Here is a 21,137-nt window from a genome sequence, read left to right on the forward strand (position 1 = left end):
GTGACAATGTCAAGTCAAGTCAAGTCAACGTTATTATCTTGCAGCAAGGCGTTAAAACACATGAATGCACAGATGACAACTAACAAAAAAGATACTTAAACATGTAATGCATTGATGCAATGCTTTTATCCAAAGCGCTTTACAATTTGCCTCTCATTCACTCACTCTCACACACACACACACACACACACACACACACACACACACACACACACACACACACACACACACACTGTTTGCAGTGAGCTACCAGCAGAGGATAAAGTGGATAATTAAGACCCCCACCAAGTACAGAACCAAATAAAGGGCAGCTCTAGGTAAATAGTCTTTTAACTGCTACAGGAATAAAATGTTACAGTATATTGACAAGTGGTTAATATGAGTCACATTTCCAGTGTCTTTGCAACAATTTGCTGGGTGGGTTGAGATTTAAACACTGAATAAAAGGAAAGATGGATCAATTAGATTTTTAAAAAAATCACCGAAAGTTTCTGTAGGGATGGCACATGGCTGAAATAGTTCTACTATTGATACTTTTGTGACTTGAAAGTGTTAGGACGTCAACACTGGTGGATGCGCTGGGAAAGTACTAGAATGCCTCCTTAATGGATCATTTAAGCCTTCCTGACTTTAAAAATCCATTTGGGAGAGGGAGAGAGCCGGTTATCGTTCAGCGTCTGTCACCAGCCTCTACAGAGAAGATGGACTTGCTTGACATGTGAAATGGCTCCCTCAACAGCGTACCTGGCAGCAGAACCACAGTTTTGCTCCATTGTACGTATGTCACTCATACAGCACCCATCCACTGTTACCCAGGACTTACACTGGATCTCAAGGCGCAAGCAGGAACATCTCACTTTGGCAAAGTTGTTTTTCTTTTCTCTTTTGGAGTTTACAGAACCAAACCTTTTCTTTCTTTTTAATGCAGCAATCAGCCGAGCAATAGACTTTGCTGCAAGCAGAAAAAAAACATCAATTGGAAAAGTAATTTTCCAGCATGTGTGCCATTTAAAATGTCACCAGTAGTCTCAGCCCCAAGATGATAACAATAGCATACAGTAGCATGCTTTTTCAGACACACATAGCTATTCTTAGCAGTGCATCCAGTAAACACACAAAAAAGTTTACTAGAAATTTGAACTGTTTTGGTTTTGTCTAGCATACCATAGTTGCCCAGTTGTCTCTGTATCCACCAATTTGGGAGATGAAAACTTCAAGTCCAAGTCCAAGTTCCTCTTTTTAAAAAGGGGGACCAGAGGGTGTGTGCCAATTATAGGGGTATCACACTTCTCAGCCTCCCTGGTAAAGTCTACTCCAAGGTGCTGGAAAGGAGGGTTCGGCCGATAGTCGAACCTCGGGTTGAGGAGGAACAATGCGGATTCCGTCCTGGTCGTGGAACAACGGACCAGCTCTTCACTCTCGCAAGGATCCTGGAGGGAGCCTGGGAGTATGCCCAACCGGTCTACATGTGTTTTGTGGATTTGGAGAAGGCGTATGACCGGGTCCCCGGGAGATACTGTGGGAGGTGCTGCGGGAGTATGGGGTGAGGGGTCTCTACTCAGGGCCATCCAATCTCTGTATGACCAAAGTGAGAGCTGTGTCCGGGTTCTCGGTAGTAAGTCGGACTCGTTTCAGGTGAGGGTTGGCCTCCGCCAGGGCTGCGCTTTGTCACCAATCCTGTTTGTAATATTTATGGACAGGATATCGAGGCGTAGTCGGGGTGGGGAGGGGTTGCAGTTTGGTGGGCTGGGGATCTCATCGCTGCTCTTTGCAGATGATGTGGTCCTGATGGCATCATCGGCCTGCGACCTTCAGCACTCACTGGATCGGTTCGCAACCGAGTGTGAAGCGGTTGGGATGAGGATCAGCACCTCTAAATCGGAGGCCATGGTTCTCAGCAGGAAACCGATGGAATGCCTTCTCCAGGTAGGGAATGAGTCCTTACCCCAAGTGAAGGAGTTCAAGTACCTTGGGGTTTTGTTCGCGAGTGAGGGGACAATGGAGCGGGAGATTGGTCGGAGAATCGGGCGCAGCGGGTGCGGTATTGCATTCAATCTATCGCACCGTTGTGACGAAAAGAGAGCTGAGCCAGAAGGCAAAGCTCTCGATCTACCGGTCAGTTTTCGTTCCTACCCTCACCTATGGTCATGAAGGCTGGGTCATGACCGAAAGAACGAGATCCAGGGTACAAGCGGCCGAAATGGGTTTCCTCAGGAGGGTGGCTGGCGTCTCCCTTAGAGATAGGGTGAGAAGCTCAGTCATCCGTGAGGAGCTCGGAGTAGAGCCGCTGCTCCTTTGCGTCGAAAGGAGCCAGTTGAGGTGGTTCGGGCATCTGGTAAGGATGCCCCCTGGGCGCCTCCCTAGGGAGGTGTTCCAGGCACGTCCAGCTGGGAGGAGGCCTCGGGGAAGACCCAGGACTAGGTGGAGGGATTATATCTCCAACCTGGCCTGGGAACGCCTCGGGATCCCCCCAGTCGGAGCTGGTTAATGTTGCTCGGGAAAGGGAAGTTTGGGGTCCCCTGCTGGAGCTGCTCCCCCCGCGACCCGACACCGGATAAGCGGACGAAGATGGATGGATGGATGGATGAAAACTTCAAGTCCATCCCCAACACACTCCTGACTGAAAGAGAAGATTCCCTTGTAAGGCCAAAAACTGTGCAATCTATGTGGGTCTGGGAGCATTCTTTCCTTTGACAAAATAATATGGAAGTTTAATACTCTGCCCTTATGGGGTTTCTAAGCAACCTGAGCTCAAGGAGATGAGATCAGATGGGGTCAAGTTGCACACACACACACACACACTTGTTACCGCAAACATGGTCTAAAATCCGCCATCCCGTTGAATGTCACACTTATAAAAGTGGACAGGTCGCTACAAATGATCGCAGTTACACTTCAGCTCTTCATTCCTCAGACACCACAAGAGCATGAGACACATTTTCCCCCAAACAAGATTAAATTCAGCTGCATAAATAACTATATAGCTTCACCACACGTCTGCTAAAGTGAACACACTGTCATCTTGGTACTTTATGATCAGTTATAAAAGTACCCGTAATTCTCCTTTTCAAGGGAAAAAAAGATGATAGCAGCAACATACCTCCTGAGAGCTCAAATAGCCCCAACGTCACGCCAAGAGAAATATCCAAATGCATTTTAAGCTTCCCAGTTCCATTGACAGTTAGCTGAATAAATAATGGGGGGGAAATCAGCCGGGTATGAGACAACATCCAGCGCTAACAAAAGGTTTTGGAGCGGAGCTCAGAAAACTTTGGGAGCAGCTCCAACAGGCCGAAGAGACTGGAGCTGGATCCTGGCTCAGTCTGGTTCAGTGAAGGGGATCGTGTGGGTACCTGACACCTGTGCAGTGACGGCCAGCAAAACATCAGGAGCTGCTTAATAATGAATGAGCGAGGCCTGCAGAGAGGCACACACACACACACACACACACACACACCACATGGCTAATAGGGAGTCACACTGACATAATTGGAGACAGGCTTACAGCGTGGTCAGGTAAAAGTAGGGTATATGACCATAATCAGTCAGAGCAACTTGACACATGTTGCTAACAAAGTACTATGTCATCACCCTGCAGCACTCCACAATTTACACACAGCGGGTCTCAAGTGCGTTTTGGGCTAGTTTATACACAGACAGATTCTGTCTAGTCTCGTAAAACTTCCTTTTATACTTTTTTCACTATGTTTTAGTGCAACGGCATTAAAAACAAAAGAGACCTAACTGACGACATCAAGTGGGACTGAAAGTCTGAAAGATCATTCAGTTACAACCCAGTGCAGTGTTCAAAATAACAGGAATTATGGGTGTTGTCATGTACGACTTAACCTCAACCACACCCGCCTCATCGAATACGATTGGCTGAGATGCAGCCCTCGTGGCAAAGAAGAGGGGAAAACCCAATCAGAGCCGAGTAGCGGCTAGCTCCAAGCAACAAAAGTAGAAACCACTTTTCTCCTATGAAACATCAGCTGAGTCAACTCGGAGCCAAAAAAAACAAGAACAAACACTGAGGTTAAGTAGAACTGATGAAGCCCCCTTGATGAGTGCAAAAACATGTGAAAAGGGGAGGTGGATATTGACACCAGTCAAATATTTTTGTTGAATGGGTTGTTTTTATGTATTTAGATGTAAAATGTGTTAACATATCTTCCAGGGTATTTTGTTTTCTCAGGTCCTTTTTTATTTTAGCTAAACTTATTTATTTTAACACCTCTGATTCATTTGGGATTTAACACTCAGCGATAAAGAACTGTATCTTCAGCAACTAAGAAAGTAGCATATATGAGACCGGGTTGATATATATATATATATATATATAGCATGTATATATTTGTTTCTGTTTCTGTCTTTATTTTTTTATTCATGTTAATGTTCAATATGTTTGTTTGTTTATGTATGCACCAAACACCAAGGCAAATTCCACGTGTAACTTACTGTGGCAATAAACGCTTTTCTGATTCTGATTCATAGTAGGTCCAATGCTTTTTCCAGCGCTGCTTTGAATATTGTTGCTTTTTTTAAAGTAAGTGATAAATTCTTAGGAAATCAGCTTCCAGGTTGGACTTCAGGCATGTGGCCAAAGCAATCCTTTGAAGCAGATTCCCGACAGCAGCAGGAGTTCGCAAACCTCAGCATTATTGCCTGATTTTCTCCTGTCAATCATGCAGAGAATGACGTCACTGGCATTTATGTCACGCAGCTCCTTCCGTTAGATGGAGTGCCTTGGAAATGGCATTGGCCTGGCCCATCTTTACATCTCAGCCAGACCAGGTCACTACTTTAACATAAAAGTCAACCACGATCCGCACGCACAATTTATAGCCAGCTGTCTGTCTATCCATCTCCGCCCACGGGCACCTGCGATTTAAATTCATGACCTCATAGCCAACAGCTGCATCATAAATACACTTTGAACAGATACAAGGTTTAGACACCACATTTGGGCCTATGAGTGACTTGATATTAGGGGCCACACACAAAATGGCTGATAAAAAGAGAGCAAAGAGGGAGGGGCGGAGGACGTAATAGCAGCAATTCTTCAACTCTACAGCTGTTTGACATTTGGAGGTGGGAGTAAATTAGGTGGGCTGGGTCCGTGTGTGTGTGTGTGTGTGGGTTTAGGGGAGAAGGGAAGAGTAAGAATCAGGGGTGGAGGATAGGTCCACTGCCCAGATCTAAGCCGAGGAACACAGGCACCACTTTAGGGCAGGGTTGAATTTTTCAAGGCGTTTTCCTCCAACTGTTATTCCACAACTGAATTAAAGGCACATGCAGGGAAAATGGGACACACATGGGGTCAATGTGATAAGTAAATATCAGCTGCAAAAATCGCAAGGTATGCAGGAAAAGCTCCATATTTGCCCACACATGGCACTTCAAAAGGCCATTTCAGTGCTATTTTTTCTCTCTTTGGGCACGAAAAGTAAACACATGTGAGAGTTTTCTGAGGAAGTAGATCTGGAAAACAGTCTGCCATGTCTCATTTGAGATATACAGAATATTCTAAGAAATAAACACTTGGAAAGTGAGGTATGCATAATTTGAAAGGTGTAACACCTACTCGGACAGAATTATTGCTGTCATTGAACCATGGTCTTACGAACCATTTGAGTTTTATTGAGTTTCTTTCAGTTTCACAAGTTAAATCTTGAAAAAAAACAATTGAGTGAAAAATAAAGGAAAGTAATGTGCAGCGAGAGGAAAAAACCAAAAGGGGGTCTATTTACAATGTCAAGAAGATGTACATTTTGATAATTAAGTAATGGTTTTAGCCATTTTCAAGACAAAATGCCAAATATTATCTCGATTCAGCTTTTAAAGGGGTGATAGAATGCAAAACCGAGTTGACCTCGTCATAGTTGAATACTGACAGTTCGGTGGGTAAAATAGGACATACATAGAACCTCAAAGTCCCATTGACATGCCTTTTCTATTGCAAATCTCACAATTTGAAACTGCCACTGAAAACCGAATCCCAACAAAGCTAATAGTTGACGTCAACTCGGTGGCTGTACCAAATTGGCTCTGGTCTGTACCTTTGTCACGCCCCAAAATTTACATACATACAACTGGTCTGAGACCAGCTGGTGTTATGAATGTAGGTCGCGCAGATCTCACACACAAGCTTAGCTGCGAGAAGAAAAGTTTGGAAGTTTTTCAAGGATATTGAAAATGAACCACGGTCGTAAATGCAGTGTTCCAGGCTGTACAACAGAATACTGGCCCACGTGTGTACATGTACACACAGAGAAAAGTGTTTAGAACGAGTAGATATCGGACAATGGAGCAGGAGTTGTGGATCTAACGCGGCGGTGCAGAGGACTTGCAATGGGCGGTGTGCTGTTTTTCACGGTACTTTGACTTTTTTTTTGTTCCCAACATGGATCCTCGGGGGAACTAAGGGCTGTGGAGCCACCAGGACGAGACATGATAATAGTACTCTGTCTGTGTGCCTGTCGGCTTCACTCTCCGCTAAATGTTTTTTATGTCCCAAGGGTAACGTTAAAACAACACTAGTGGTTGTAATGAAAGTGTCGAAAATTTGCATTGGTGTGTGTGTGTGTGCGCAACACACTGGAGGAGGACAAACCTGTAACTAAACTTGCTTTGTACAGTAACATTAGTTGATGAGTTTATGTGTCTGAGTAGAAATGAAGTTTGAAGCCAGCCTGGGATATTTTCTCGGGCCTCGGCTGCTCCAGCCATTCCTGCTCCGGTGGTGCCGCTACCCATGTTTGGAAGTCTATCAGCAACGTTAACAGACAGTGTGTGTGTGTCTAATAATGGAAAGCCAAAAAAGAAATGGGAAAGGTGACGCTGAGAAGGTCAGACTCAAAAGGATCGTGTTGCTGTGATATGTGTTGTTCACCGAGAGAGTAACTCCTCAAGACTCCCTAAGGTGCTCTCAACAGCATCAAGACTTCTTCAAAAGGAGGAGGAAGTGGTGACCTTTCTATCCTCTGTAAATCATAAGCAAACAAAAGCGCAGATATTTAAGCGCATATCATTACTGAAGCCTCCATTTCCTGTCATGATCTCCCCAATGAACAATAACAAGGGCCAGAGAGCCAGTATAGTAACAAAAATCACAGATGAACAGACTGAAGCCCAGCAGGACCTCCCTGCAATTAGCAGATGGAGATTGGAAGAAAAGAAGACAGCAAAGAAAAAGAGGTCAATGCAAGACAGGCTCCAAGCTGACGCTCTAATTCAACCAGTTGGATATTGATTTATCTCCCAGCCTTGGGCCCCAGAGTGGCTGCCATATTGGGCCCACCTACGCAAAAATTTATACCTGCACTCTCTTAATTGAGTCCCCACTTTGAAGAGAGAGCCTCCACTGAGTCATGAACGCTATCGCAGTGATGTGTCAACAGTCACCGGAGTCAAACATTTACACGCGACGCATGTGCGTCGTCCACATTTTGTGATGTAAGAAACACAAAAGTGGGGCTTTCTCATTCTCGCTTCGTGCTGTGGTCTAACATCATTTAAAAAGTATGTCATTGAAGAAGGTTTGGGTTCCAGCCTGTTCTCCATACTTACCACAACAGTTTACTGATTCATTTGTGGTAAATATTTATTATCATAATATTTTATTTTTTGGACAAATGAACGTTTCAATCAACAGCAGGAGGTTTTGTGGACACATCTTTCTTTGACCATAGTTGTTTGGAAGACATAAAACCTGTCTCTTTGATTAATGTTGGAGACAGGCAGCTGGCTCCATGCGGAGGAAGATGTTGTCTGTACTACCCATGAGGTCAAAGGTCAGCAACTCAAAGGTAGCAGCCCGAGCCACTGATGTTGTAAACATGCAAGTGTAGAAATGTACTACATTTGTCACAGAAGTACTAGCTTGTATCTCTTTTCTTCAATAGCTCTGAAGTGCTGAAGAAGAAACTTGCACAGCAGTGTCTTAAAATGGCACCAATAGTCAGAGGCTGCAAACTGTTATGCTGACGCGCCAGATGGTTTGTTAACACAGAACCATGTGAGAAGCCGTCATTGAAAACTGTTTGGGAAAGGGCAGTCGCTCTCAAAAAAACACCTGGCAGGTGAACCGTCTGTCTATTTGATCAAACAGTCGCTGCTGTCACACACACCTAAACCACGCCCATAGCTGCCCTACGCCAGACCCTACACCAGACCCTACACCAGACCCTACACCAGACCCTACACCAGACCCTACACCAGACCCTACACCAGACCCTACACCAGACCCTACACCAGACCCTACGCCAGACCCTACACCAGACCCTACACCAGACCCTACACCAGACCTAACCATAGCCTGACGTGCACCTCTCAAAAAATGTAACTACATGTAGAGGATAGATACCCAAACCGAGCCCGCCGGGACCCGACGGTAGCTGACAGGCCGGGTTCGGACAGATTTTTAGAAATGATGTTCGGGTTTGGGTCGGGCTTGGTCACATCAGTGCGATAAGGCATTAATGTGCGCTTGTTCGCTTGTTGTCCCGTGTGCGCTGATGTTGACATTTCCGAATGCCTTCCTACAGTTGCTTAATAAAAGCAGGCTTTCCACACAAACAAACATACATGTGTCATTAGTATGAGAAAAAAATGAGATTTTAACTGTGTCGGGCTCGGACATAAATATCTTAATGCCTGTCGGGCTCGGGCCGGACGCGGGCTGGGCTCGGACAGAAAAACGTGACCCGATCCGCACTTAACTACATGTCGCCGCAACGCACGTTGCTTGGCTGTGGCTTGGTAGCGTTGCACTCCCCCCTGCTTATTTCCGGTTTCTCCTTCTTTATGAACAACATTGAATCAAGGAGAGGGTTAATTTTTCCTGCTACAGATTTCTCATCGCGGTCAGAAAGCACAGGGGAGACACTTTGTTACTCTCACTATGCCTCTAGAGTCGGTACTTGCTTACTCGCTCTACCATACACTCCCCTGCATACACACATGCCGGCTCTGCTATGCTAGAACGACGCATACACCGGCGCCCAAGTATAAACTCCAAGCCACTTACATAGGCTACGGCGTAAGCTCTGCGTAGAGCCCCCGCAGAAGCATAAATCCCGCTTTAGTATGAGAGAGAAATGAGACAGAGAGAGACAGGATCTCCCACTGGCTGCTTTTATTCAGATGTGTCTGAGTATCTGTCAGTATTCAACCATCATTGCATTGTCTTATGCATCAACATTACATCAAGTTCATGCATTTTAAAAATCATTCAAGTGATTTGGAAAACTGACTGCGTTTGATGATGATGCTTTCATATCAAAGCGCCTCTCATTCACACACACCTATCGTTGGCAGCCATTGTAGGTGCCGTGTGGGGACAACTAGGGTTCAGTGTCTTGCTCAAGGACACTTCAACACGTGGACAGGAGGAGGGGAAATAAAAACCACCAACCTGCTCTACTGCAGCTCCGTAACCACAGCCTCCCCTACCTCTTCGACACAAACCAGGACAACACCTTGGAGGTTTACAGCTGTCAGATCGAAGCAAATGTCCTCAAAATTGCAAGGCCACTTTTTTTTTAACCAACATTTAGGCTACCAACTAAGTACCCTAGGTCTCACTTCTAGAATGGTATATGGTATGTAGTTATATAGTTATGTCTAATTATAGATAATAAATTATATATTTCCATTTGTTTAACAATAGTATAGGTACATTTTGAAATACAGGCAAAACGGTTAAAAGAAAAGAAGTATAACACTGTTGTTTTCCTTGACTAAAACGCAATAAATGGGTATTTGGATCGAAACCATCGGAGGACAGGCCGAGCTGTGAGAGAAATAGCTTGTGGGGAACACCAGACTCGTAGGAGGAGGAACAAAATGATCGGACTACAACAAGGCCACACGGAGACAAAGAGATGGGAATGATAAAATAGCAATAGACAAAGAAAGAAAACTACCTCATCCAGAAGAAAGGAGCTACTAATGGAGAATGACGGACAGCTCCCAGTGTGGGATCTAAGCCTTGAACGTGAATCAACTTGTTACCTATTATTATAGGAGCAACTATACAGGTTTGGCTTTTGTCTTTGATGAGTGAAAGAAATGTTCATGTTGAGCATATAGCCAGTTTAGTGTGAGCACGATAGTTTGAATACGCAATGCTTTGGCACTGGCTCCTCAAAAACCCGACTTGTGTGGAGCCAAGAGCCGCTTCATGTTTCCAACTTTAGCTGTGGTCGCAAAGTTCAGTCACACCCTCAGTGATACTGTAGTCGCTAGGCACTCTCTTAGTGTCTCAGACAATGACCGTGGGGGTTAGACTAAGTATAAATGGGGGAAAAATTACAACGGAAAGAAAACCTAATTAAACAGTGTGTCAGCACAGTGACGGCCACACCTGCGCGTGCGGTTCATGTTAACCACCCTACGCCCTCCTCAGCTGTTCACCAGGCGGGCCAGAGGAGAATGCACGGCAGAGAGGAACTGTGCTTCCGCATTTATCCCTGACCAGTCTTGTATGATTAGATAGAAGTGCTAAGCAGATGTTTACGGGAAGTGGCTGTCGTAGCTTCGTCATCTGCTGATGCTAAATTAGCCCTTCAAACCAGTTTGGAGCATGGAGCTCTTTTTCTGTACAACTTATGCTAAGCTTTCATTTGCTATAAAAGCAGCAATCACATTGTCTCGCAAAGGATATTTTTATACCAAAAGGGCACCAGTTACATTGTAAAACTTGTGTGACGCAATCAGTCAACAGATGCAAGACTCACTAATGTGTCAGACTAAAGAAAGACTAAGAACAGAGCAAGACGCTGAAGGTGTTTCAGCTGCTTCTTGATGTATTTTTGTGTTTTTGGCAACTTCAACGTCCCACCTGTCCTCAGAGGACCGAACACAACATTCATTCTTCCTTAAAGACTCAAAAATGCCTCACTGATATGTCTATGAGCTCTCAGGAATGTTCCACTGGAAAATGAGCAGGTGAAGGACAATCCTGCAGACTTGGATTGAGGATGAAATCAACAGTTAGCATTATAATGTGACTGCAAGCACCCCCCCCAAAAAGGAAACAAGACTAGAAAGATGAGCGTGGATTGGTGGCTCTCTGAGGCTGTACTTAGGCACAGTGGAGGTAAATGCTAACATCAGCATGCTCACAATGACAATGCAAAACATGCTAATACCAGGTATAATGTCTACCATGTTCCCCATCTTATTTTAGTGTGATAGCACGAGAATAGTTATTTCGATTCCAATCAATAATAGTTGCTGAAATACTTGGCCGAGCGACTGAAATGTTGGTCTAACAACAACCGGAAGAGGTTCATATATATAGCTAAATACCCAGCTCTGTGTTTTTGTTTGTCACATAATTATATAGTTACAACACGACTTACATGGCTACAGAAATATTTGTGGTGCTGGCAACATATTTGCTGTTCAGTTCATGTTACCATTCAGAGCCCTTGCACGTTTTTCCACTCATGCATTTACACCATAGACTGTATAATATTAATGGACAAAGCACCCGGTTTGGCGAAGTGCTGCAAATGCGGAAGTGCCTTAATTCTCTTATTCTCTATCAGAATTCCAGCAGGGGGCGACACGTGCGGTTGCAAAAGGAGGTCGGTTTCTGTAGAAGTCTATGAGAAAGTGACCCACTTCTCACTTGATTTATTACCTCACTAAACATTTTCATAATGAGTTTATGGTCTCAATCGCTAGTAGTTTCGCTTTAAGTCTTCTGCAATACAGAATGATGTTCATTTTTTGATTTATGGTCTCGTTGATTTTAAAATCGGCGATAAAGCAGGGGGTGTTTTAGGGCGTGGCTATGATGTGATTGCCAGTGAAAGTGTGTAACATAACGTAGAGTGTAAGGGCTCCTCCCTCTCGTCTAAAATCGTCACATCCGCAACCAGGATGGCTGCGCCCGTAACGGCAAACTCGACGACTCATAGCGGATCTCCACAAACCAATGGGTGACGTCACACATGCTCTGTACATTAATATTATACAATCTATGATTTACACTGAACACGCAGGTGATGGCAGTTAAAGTTGAGTGAGGAAAGTTTCACTGGGCAATTGATGGGTAGAAAAGAAGGGAAATACACACAGAGAGAGTTCATATTGAGAAACATAATGACACACCTCTCTTGTAATCTCTAATTCTCTCTCTCTATCTCTCTCCCTCTCTCTCTCCCCCTCTCTCTCATTTCTTTACGACCACATCACACGCACACACAGAAGCCAGTAGTGGAGACATGTGGTAGCTGCGTCCTCATCATGACCGTCAGCCTCACTGTAATCCAGTCTCAGCTTCTTCCACCACTCCCACACAAACCAGATCAACCTACCCTGGCATTCAGCTCCAGCATGACTCTTAACAAAAACATAAAATACTTTCCGATTGAGAACACTGATCAGTATCCCGAATGGGCCGTTCATATTTATCTTGATAGCATCAATTGGCAAGTGCACGTTCCTACAAAAAGAGAATGCTAAACGCAATGTATGTGGAATCTAAAATGTAAATGTTTAGCATACATAGTCAGGTGTTAAAGTCAGTCGGTAGGGTTGGGCAATTGAACGAATATAATTTGTCGATCGCTTGGTATGTTGGGCTGACGGTCGAAAAATGAAAATGTCCCAAAATGTACCTCTGATCTGATTATTTTTGCCGGTAAATATAATGCATTAGCTTTTCAATTGCATTACTCTTAACACACTATTACATTTTAGATTTTGGTATAGGGTTCAGTTGAATCACTTACAACTTGGCGCTTTCACAGGGTGTTTTTTGTGTGCTTCATCTGACTTTTTGGCAAGGATGATATTGTAAAATAAAAAAAGCAAAAGGTTTTTGAATTTTACAGATATCAGTCTCCAGAGGGGTTCACATAACCTTTATGTTTTGTGAGAATCTGGGCGTCCAGATGATCAATACTGCCGCTCTTTTAAATCAGAAGCTTTTAAGTTAGAATGCTACTGACATCTTTAGAAAGGTTTTAAGGTTTTAAGGTGATTTTTAAAAAAAGCAAACTTGGACGTTGGTCAAAAACACTTTTATGAGAAAAATGGCTTTGCCATCAGTTAAGTTACCACCCATTTAAATGCGGGAGTTTGAAATCTCTGAAAGCACCTTGCATAATAAATGCATTGCCAATCGGAAAGTACTCTCTTGTAATGTCAATCAAGTGGACAACTGCATTGCTGTTTAAGATATTCAGAGTTTTCTATTTAAATCAGGTGCTACATGCTGCACAGGTCATGCTTATTAAGTTATCTTACACACTTTATTATCTGCGTTTTCTGAAAATGTAAATAAAAACGGCTTTAAAGTTCCTCTCAGCATCATTTCAACATTCTCATAACTTGAGATTAGACTGAAGTGGTTACCAAACTTACCCCGGTCAGCGACTGAAAGGTTAAGTGTTCCCAGGAGGGTTCATAGTTACAGAGGTTCTTGTCTTCTTCACTGCAAAATGTCTGTCTCTGTCCTCGCTTTCACTCACTCTAACTTTGTCTCGCTCTGTCTCCCGTCTTGGAGCCCAGCTGGGCCAACCACCACCAAAGCCTGCTGGATTGGGACTGCTCAGAGACTAAACGTGACTGGCCTTAAAGGTTTTTCTTGGGGAGAAAAAGCCCACATCCCACTGTCAGTCAAGCAACGGAGCATAGTTTCAGCTGGGCCGCCATCCAAACAGACATGAAACTATTCTATTTCGGTCTGCCATATGAGCAGTGGTGCTGCTCAGAGGAGGGGAGGGTGGGGGGGGGGAGATTCTGTGGTAGGCCATGTAATTGCAGAGTGACCAGTTATGGCGAGATGTAATTGCAGACCTCATCAGATGGAGAGAAACTGCCAAGAAGACAAGGTAAAGGACTTTTAAATAAGACTTAAGAAACAACACAGACCACATAAATAAATGAGGAGCTAGGTTCCAGATGTGGCAGTAAAAGGAGGGAGGGGAGAAAAAGAAACAGAGGGAGGGACAGAAAAGAGGGGGAGATGAAGGAACCGAAATAGCAGCAGAATGAAATCCCATTTCTGACACGGTGAAAAGGTGTTTACCTTCCCAGCAACAGTCGCACAAGACAGAAAGGGAGCTTGGGGAAGGTGAGAGGATGTCGGGCCAGTCTTGTGTTGTTTCTGGATCTTTACCATGAGCGCTCCTGGGTGTCTGGTTTCACATCGGCCTTGGAAATGACTGCCTTATGGAAAAATTGGGACCTTTAAAAATGAGGAAGGAAAATGAAAATATAAACGGCAGTCGGCTGGTTCCCATTATGAGCAAGACTCAGCTGGTCCGGGTTGCTGCAGTTAATATTGCGACGTATTCTTTAGTGAATAATTATTATGTGATTATGTGAAGGGGGCGGCTCCACACACGCTCCCATGTGCACATAAGGATCTGTTACACTATATAGAGTCAATAAATATTAGCTTTAGCTTAAATCTGAATGTAAACAGCTAATTTCCTCCCAAATGTTACCTCATTTCCTGGCAAATGCAACAGGAGAGTGCTCATTGAACCCCATTCAGAGGCACATTGCTACGTGAAGGCAATTCTTAGCGAGACGCCATTCTTTACAGGTCTAGTTTAACATTTTGGGTAAATTGCTTATATGCTTTGTTACCAAGAGTTAGATGAGACCATTTAAAGTTACATTTTGAGCTAGAGCCATAACGATGGGTTAGCTTAGCATAAGGCTGGAAGCAGGGGACTGCAAACAACTGTAAAAAGGTTTTAAAAAATGGCTACCACCACCTTCTAAAGCTCACTAATGAACATGTTCAGGCTGTTCTCATAAACCATTCCTACATACAGCTTCGGAAAGTAATGCACTGGAATTTGTATGTGTTCCACGTATTTATTACTGTACGCACTACAATGATGCCGCTTTATAAGAATAGCTAATATGTGGGAGAAGGTTGGGGTGGATCGATGGGTCATAAAACAAAGGGAGCTTTCAAGCGGGGGAGCAGAGTTTATGTCCCGGAAGATATCCTACGAATCCATTCATGAGAATGCATTGACTTGGGCTTCCAGTTTTTATTGCTAAGCTAAGCTAACCACCTGCTGGCTGTAGCAGCATATTTAATGTAACATTACACACATGAGAGAGGTATCAGTCTTTTTAACTCTCAGCTAGAAAAGTAAATAAGCACCCAGAGAGCTAAAGGGAAATCGGACATTACACAGACTTTGTACTTGGGAGCTGGCAGGGTAATGTCTGTTTAATGTCCGGTCCAACTGATTCGGACATTTGCGTTCTCACATACTGCTCCTCCGAGTAATGTCTAGATAAGTTCAGGGTTGCAGTGCATGTGTGAAAAGGGGCTATCATGACTCAAGCTCTCTTTTTTCCCCAAAATGTCGAACCATTCCTTTAAACATTAAAAAGAAGCATTTACCAAAGCCTCAGGTTTTGAAATTGGTTTGTGGTGTAGGTTTCTGGGAACTGGACTAGCGACTTGCTTCTCTCTGGAGACGGGGGGGTCTTGCTTCTCGGTTTCTCTTATACGAACCATCTAATTTCCAACTGGAAGGGCCCCATTCAAAGCAGCTGCGTGCCATTAGGACTGCTGTGCTCGTTGGCATAGTGGGATTGTTAGATTACTGCTGAGAAAGAAGCTTACAACCAAACGTATCAGCCCTCACCCTCCGTCCAACAATTATCTGAATATAGAGAGGGGGGTTTATTTTTCCCTCCTCAGTCATGCAGGAAAAGTTTCCATGTGGATTCTAGCATGACTGCAGACAGACAGACAGACAGACATAAATACAGAAAGACAGACATAAAGACAGACAGACAGACAGACAGACAGACAGTGTCAGAGAGAGAGCGTGAGTGGAAAGACTGTAAAACAACTGACAGTTGAGGGTTTTAAAGCTTCAGGGGTATTAGAGCACAAATCCCTTTTTTTGTTTATACTCCGATCGCATAAGGTCACATGTTTTTCATACATCTCCTTTCATCTGGTAATTAATAAATCATCCAGTCAAATAGTTGGCTTTATAACCAATCATTTATTGCTTTAAGTGTTTATAGCGTGGACCTGGAATGTCTGGTGTTGATGGTTTCTCACTTATTCCTTGTATTACATCTGAACTATGAGATGTTTAAGCCTACAAAAACCATGGTTCCTTGCAGTGCTGGTATGTGAATATGTACTTTACTCAAGCACTGTACTTGAGTAAATTTGGGGTACTTGTACTTTACTTCCATTTCCATTTTATGTAACTTTATACTTTTTACTCCACTACATTTATCTGACAGCTTTATAGATGACAGTGTTTCATCCCCTTCCTGCCCAGTGAAAAATCTCCAGATACGATTGTTTATGTAGAATTTTTGTGATAAACTGAAGGATAAAGTGTTCCTTTATATGTTGAGAAAATGATCCTACTTTCTCTTACTTTTTAAGCTAAATAAAGTCTTTAAAAAGCCTCTTGGATCCCCTGGAAAATGCATCGTCACAAAGCTGACTCCATGAAAAGCTGACTTTTAAGAGCTACATGGTTTTCACCGGACAGCGCCGCTACAAACATAATGATCTTATAGAATATGATGCATTGCTGTATCTTAAACTACCCAACAGTATATAAAGGAGTTACAATGAGCACAACCTTCAACATCTACGGCAGTAAAATGCAACATACACATTAATGCAGCAGAAAAATGTATCCAGAAATATCAGATATAATAGGAAAACACGGACAGGAACATTTTATTGATGATACTTACATATTTTTAACCAAAATAAGGTTTTAAATGCAGGACTTGTAGTGGAGTGTTTTCACAGTGTGGTATAAGTACTTTTACTGAAGTAAAAGGATCTGAATACTTCTTCCACCACTGGTTCCTTGTGTGCTTGGGTGTGATGCACACTGTGACAAATGTCCTGTTTTTGCTCCGGTGCACACTTGGCATTCATCCGTGCAACAAAATAGGATACACTGTATCCTGTTTTTCAATTTCACCCTTATTGAATGAGCTCATTATCCCCTCAATTTCCAAACTTACATATTACCGTATTTTTCATCCAAAAACTGAAGGGCCTTTATTTATCCTCCTTTTATTTTTAGCTCTCTGTGATTCTTCTGGAAACACTGCACCTTAAATACATACAGGGAATGTTATTGCTGGCAAAACAATGACCTAAAACTGTAATTATAGTATTTACATGATATTTATCTGCTCTAGTTTGTGCAATTACCATGATCTATGTGAAATGAATGTTTTATTTCCTGTTGCAGGTCTTTCTAAATACATCAAGATATTTTTCACTAATGATGTTCACCTTTTCTTTAGTTTCTTTTGTGGGTTTCTTGTAACCTTTACTCAATGGTCCGTGTAGTACTATTTAACTCAGTAAGTAAACCAAGCAAGAGCTGCCCAGTACAACCAGTCCTGTACTAGTCTCGCTTTGCCAGACCTTCCTCCACAGCGCTACGGAGGAGGGTCTGGCTAGTCCAAATAGAATTCTGGGATGGGAGAGAAACGTGCTCTGGTTTATTGGCTTTTTTTTTTTAAACCAATCACAATCGTCCTGGGCGGCGCTAAGCTAAATGACACCTCTGCTTGGGAAGAAACTTGTTTTGGTGGAACACGTGTACGTTCAAAAGTTGTTTTTAGTCGTGCAACAGAAAACTCAGATTGGACAGATAGTCCAGCTAGCAGTCTGGATTTACCCTGCAGAGATCTGAGGAGCAGTTAACCATAGTCCTCAGAAATCCACCGGATTTTAAAATGCTAACACCAAGAAAGCGGAAGGTAACGGACATCCGGCCGAAATGAACAATCCCGAAATGAACAATCCCGGAAACATACAGACCAGTCCTGTACTGATGAGGGTTGGAGTTGACGGCACCTCATCACTCCTTTTAAAAGAAAATAGAAAAAGGAAAATTTTCCACGTCTGGATTCTATTATGTGTCTCAGCAGCAGCACAGAGACAGTAATTGTGTGTCACCAAAGACAATTTATCATTCCTCATTAATTAAAACCCATCAAAAGCACACACCCTGGTTATGCACCACTGCTTGATGACTTAAATTCATGATCCACTTACAGGAGAGTTCAAAAGGTTATTGTTTCACGCCTCATTGCTGTCCAGACAGCCTGGAAGAATGACGCTGTTCAAACATCATCAAATGTAGAAAAGGACAATTCTGGCGCAAAATGAACGAAGGCTAGCGTTATAAGCTAATCACCAGTTTGTGCTAGCTTGTTTCAAGCTAGAGACACATGCGATTAGCATGAAAATATATCCCAGAGAACGGTCGACTCGGTACACATATGTTATTAACCCCTTGGTTCGAAATTGTCCTTTATATGTTGTCTCTTCTGTCCTTGTCATTTTCCCCTTTTTTTTTTGTTTTTTTTTTTTTTTAGATTCAGTTCTTTCTCCTTTTAGTTTATCATTTGTGCAAATAAACAAAATATAACCAGACCACCTGTTGACCAACAGTTTAGATTTATCACCAGTGGAGACTTTTTTTAAATGCTTTTGTGACTTGAGTCGGACCTGTGAGACTCTGCAGAGTTCCACTGAAACTTTAGTCTAGATCATTATGTTGCCACCTATTGGAGTGCTGCTGTAAAAACAAGAGAACCCCAAAAATGTTCAGTCACCCTGCATGTGATCGAACTTTTATGAACTATTCTGTCAGCTGGTATAAATGCAGTACGTAAAGGCACCTTAATCAATGTATTGTGCTGTAAGCTGTCTCTGAAATGTTGTGTTCTGTCTGCACTGATGCCAAAAAAGAAAATCTCCAGTAGAATATTTGTAAAACAAAGATTCAGCTTCTGATGAATAATTATTGTAAGGGGCCGTATACACTGATTCTGATTGAAAGTGAGTTGTGTGCATTTACCTCCACTGGAGCTAAAGAAGAACAAGTCTGACTGCAGGTTTGGCTGCCTTTTATTAAGCAATTACCCATGCAGATTTTTTTTTTCTTATCATCACGTATCTCAACATATCCATGCCGCTGTGGTGTCAGAAAATACTCCCACTGAAACTGATGTGTTTACACTTGCAGACTGTTGCTGCATACACATTGACCCAAACAGTGTATGAATGTTGATGTGGTTTCCAATACTTTTGCCAAATTATAGATGTGTGCTACATATTTTCAGGATGTGAGTGTGTACTGGGAAATCTTGTCAAATTTTAAACCAATATGTTACATACGGTTCACTAATGCCATGTGATTTAACATTAATCATTTATGGACATCATGAATCAATATTCCAGCAATTTATGTACAAATATAAGCTTCTCATTATAGAATCATTCAACCTCTTTCTACACCTAAATGCTTAAAAACCTTTGAAGAACAACACAAGTACCCCAAACCTGAGTGTATCTAAAATACATTTTAATCTTGCTGAAATCTGTTTTCACAATATCGTTTACAATATTAATCTGTCTTCGTTCTCCTCCTCCTCGCTCGGGTCTTCTTTATCGTCTCGAAACAGAACTGTACAATCATGTTCGTGTAAATTGTTCTACATCAAGGCACAAGACAACAGCCGTTGTGGGGGGGGCCTTGGGTAGGCTGATCTTTAATGGCGTCCCTCTGGCACACAGAAAAACAGGGTACCCTTGGGCAGAAAGGGAATTATGGAGAATGTAAGGGTATGGATCTCAAATGGGAAGAGGGCATAGAAGAAATGTGCTCTAACGAGGTGAAAGGAGGGAAAAAAGAAGGTGATAACCACTGCAGCTTTCATTTTATTTTCCAATGATACTCATGTATAAAAAAGAGGAACCAATAGGATGTTTTTTTTTCTTCAGGAGTTCATTTGTTCATGTACATAAACTAAAGTGCTTTTTTTTTTCTTTTTTTTTCTCTTATTTGCCAAAAGCAAAAGGTTTCACTAACAGGATGGAAATGGGCACGAGAAGTCCTGTGGCGTCTTTTTCTATTTCCCATAGGAACGTGAGGGAGTGGATAAAGGGCCAGTTCAGTGTTTATTTTCTGCATGATTTTGTTTTTGTGGATTTTTGTTCACAGGTTGGGTTTTTTTTCTGATGTTTTTCTGGTTTCAACCTCTGAAAGAAAGAAAGACAAAAAGAAAGACACTTAATGTAAAGCTTTTCGAAGGACAATACTGACTGCTGTCCATCGTTATTCCATTTACTAATCATTCCATGATGAACCAGAAATGATTTAAATCCAATTGTGATCAAATAAATGATTTTGTGAAAAAGTCAAGTTAAATGTTAAATGTGCATTCATTTTTCTCTTCTAAATCCTTCTATTGCAATTTTTCTTCAATTTTTTTAAATAGCAGATGGAGAAAGATACATTTTTTATGATACTCTTCATGATCACAAGTGGTGGATTATGAAAGCAATAAAGAAAAAGGTAGAAATCACATTTAAAGAACAAAAAGAGAAGAGGAAGAAGAAACTTTTCTTTTACCATTTCCCTGAAGGTTTTGGAGTGCTCACATCTGGACGCTTCTCCTCCGCCTGCCGAAGGCCTTGGCGCCGACGTTGGTGGGGACGAAGTTGCTGTTGCCCATTCCCCCCGACCGGCTGAGGAAGTCCGCCAGGCGGTGAGTCACGCAGGTGGCCGTGTTGCAGGCTCGCTTCTGTGCTGTAATGCTGCTTCAGGAGAGCAAACCAGAGGTTACCGACCAAGACATTCATCCACACAATATTGACACACAGACCTACACACATCAGTATTTTTGCACAGTTCATATTTATCAACATGAACTTCACAGCACAGGAAAAACAGGACGTACGTGTTAAAAAAATATGCATCAAGCATGCAAGGTTGAATTGCATATTTTCTATCGTTTTTTTCTTACCTTTGAACTTGATGAGAGCTTCACCGATTATTTCAAGGATCCTCTAAAATCTATATTTTTGTCCATGTTTGCTAATGTGTTCATGAAGTACCCACTGACTGTTTTTAAAGGACCCCTAAGAATGAAAATGGGCTAAGGCTTTCCTGGTAGAAAAATACGTTTATTGAACAAGAAACATGGTGTCGCATGAGTGGATCATTTATTAATGGTTTGATTAAGTGATCTCTCTCAACTCTTCAAATTTCAGTGGCTTTTGAAATGCAATCAAATGACTATTCACGCACAGTACACAGAGATGGATGTCGGAACTGGCTCCTGAATAACAT

At 42.6% G+C, this 21,137-nt stretch overlaps 1 protein-coding gene across 1 annotated transcript in view; it reads right to left on the reverse strand.

Moving 5' to 3' along the window:
* insc (INSC spindle orientation adaptor protein) overlaps positions 1 to 13,590 on the reverse strand; it is a 60,138-nt gene extending 46,548 nt beyond the window's left edge. Inside the window, exon 1 of the mRNA XM_028585663.1 lies at positions 13,381 to 13,590. The gene's annotated coding sequence lies outside the window, so the exon portion shown is untranslated. The remainder of the gene's footprint in view (positions 1 to 13,380) is intronic.
* Positions 13,591 to 21,137: the final 7,547 nt, after the last annotated feature.

Source organism: Perca flavescens, chromosome 8, assembly GCF_004354835.1.
Source record: "Perca flavescens isolate YP-PL-M2 chromosome 8, PFLA_1.0, whole genome shotgun sequence".
Classification (NCBI taxonomy): Eukaryota; Metazoa; Chordata; class Actinopteri; order Perciformes; family Percidae; genus Perca; species Perca flavescens.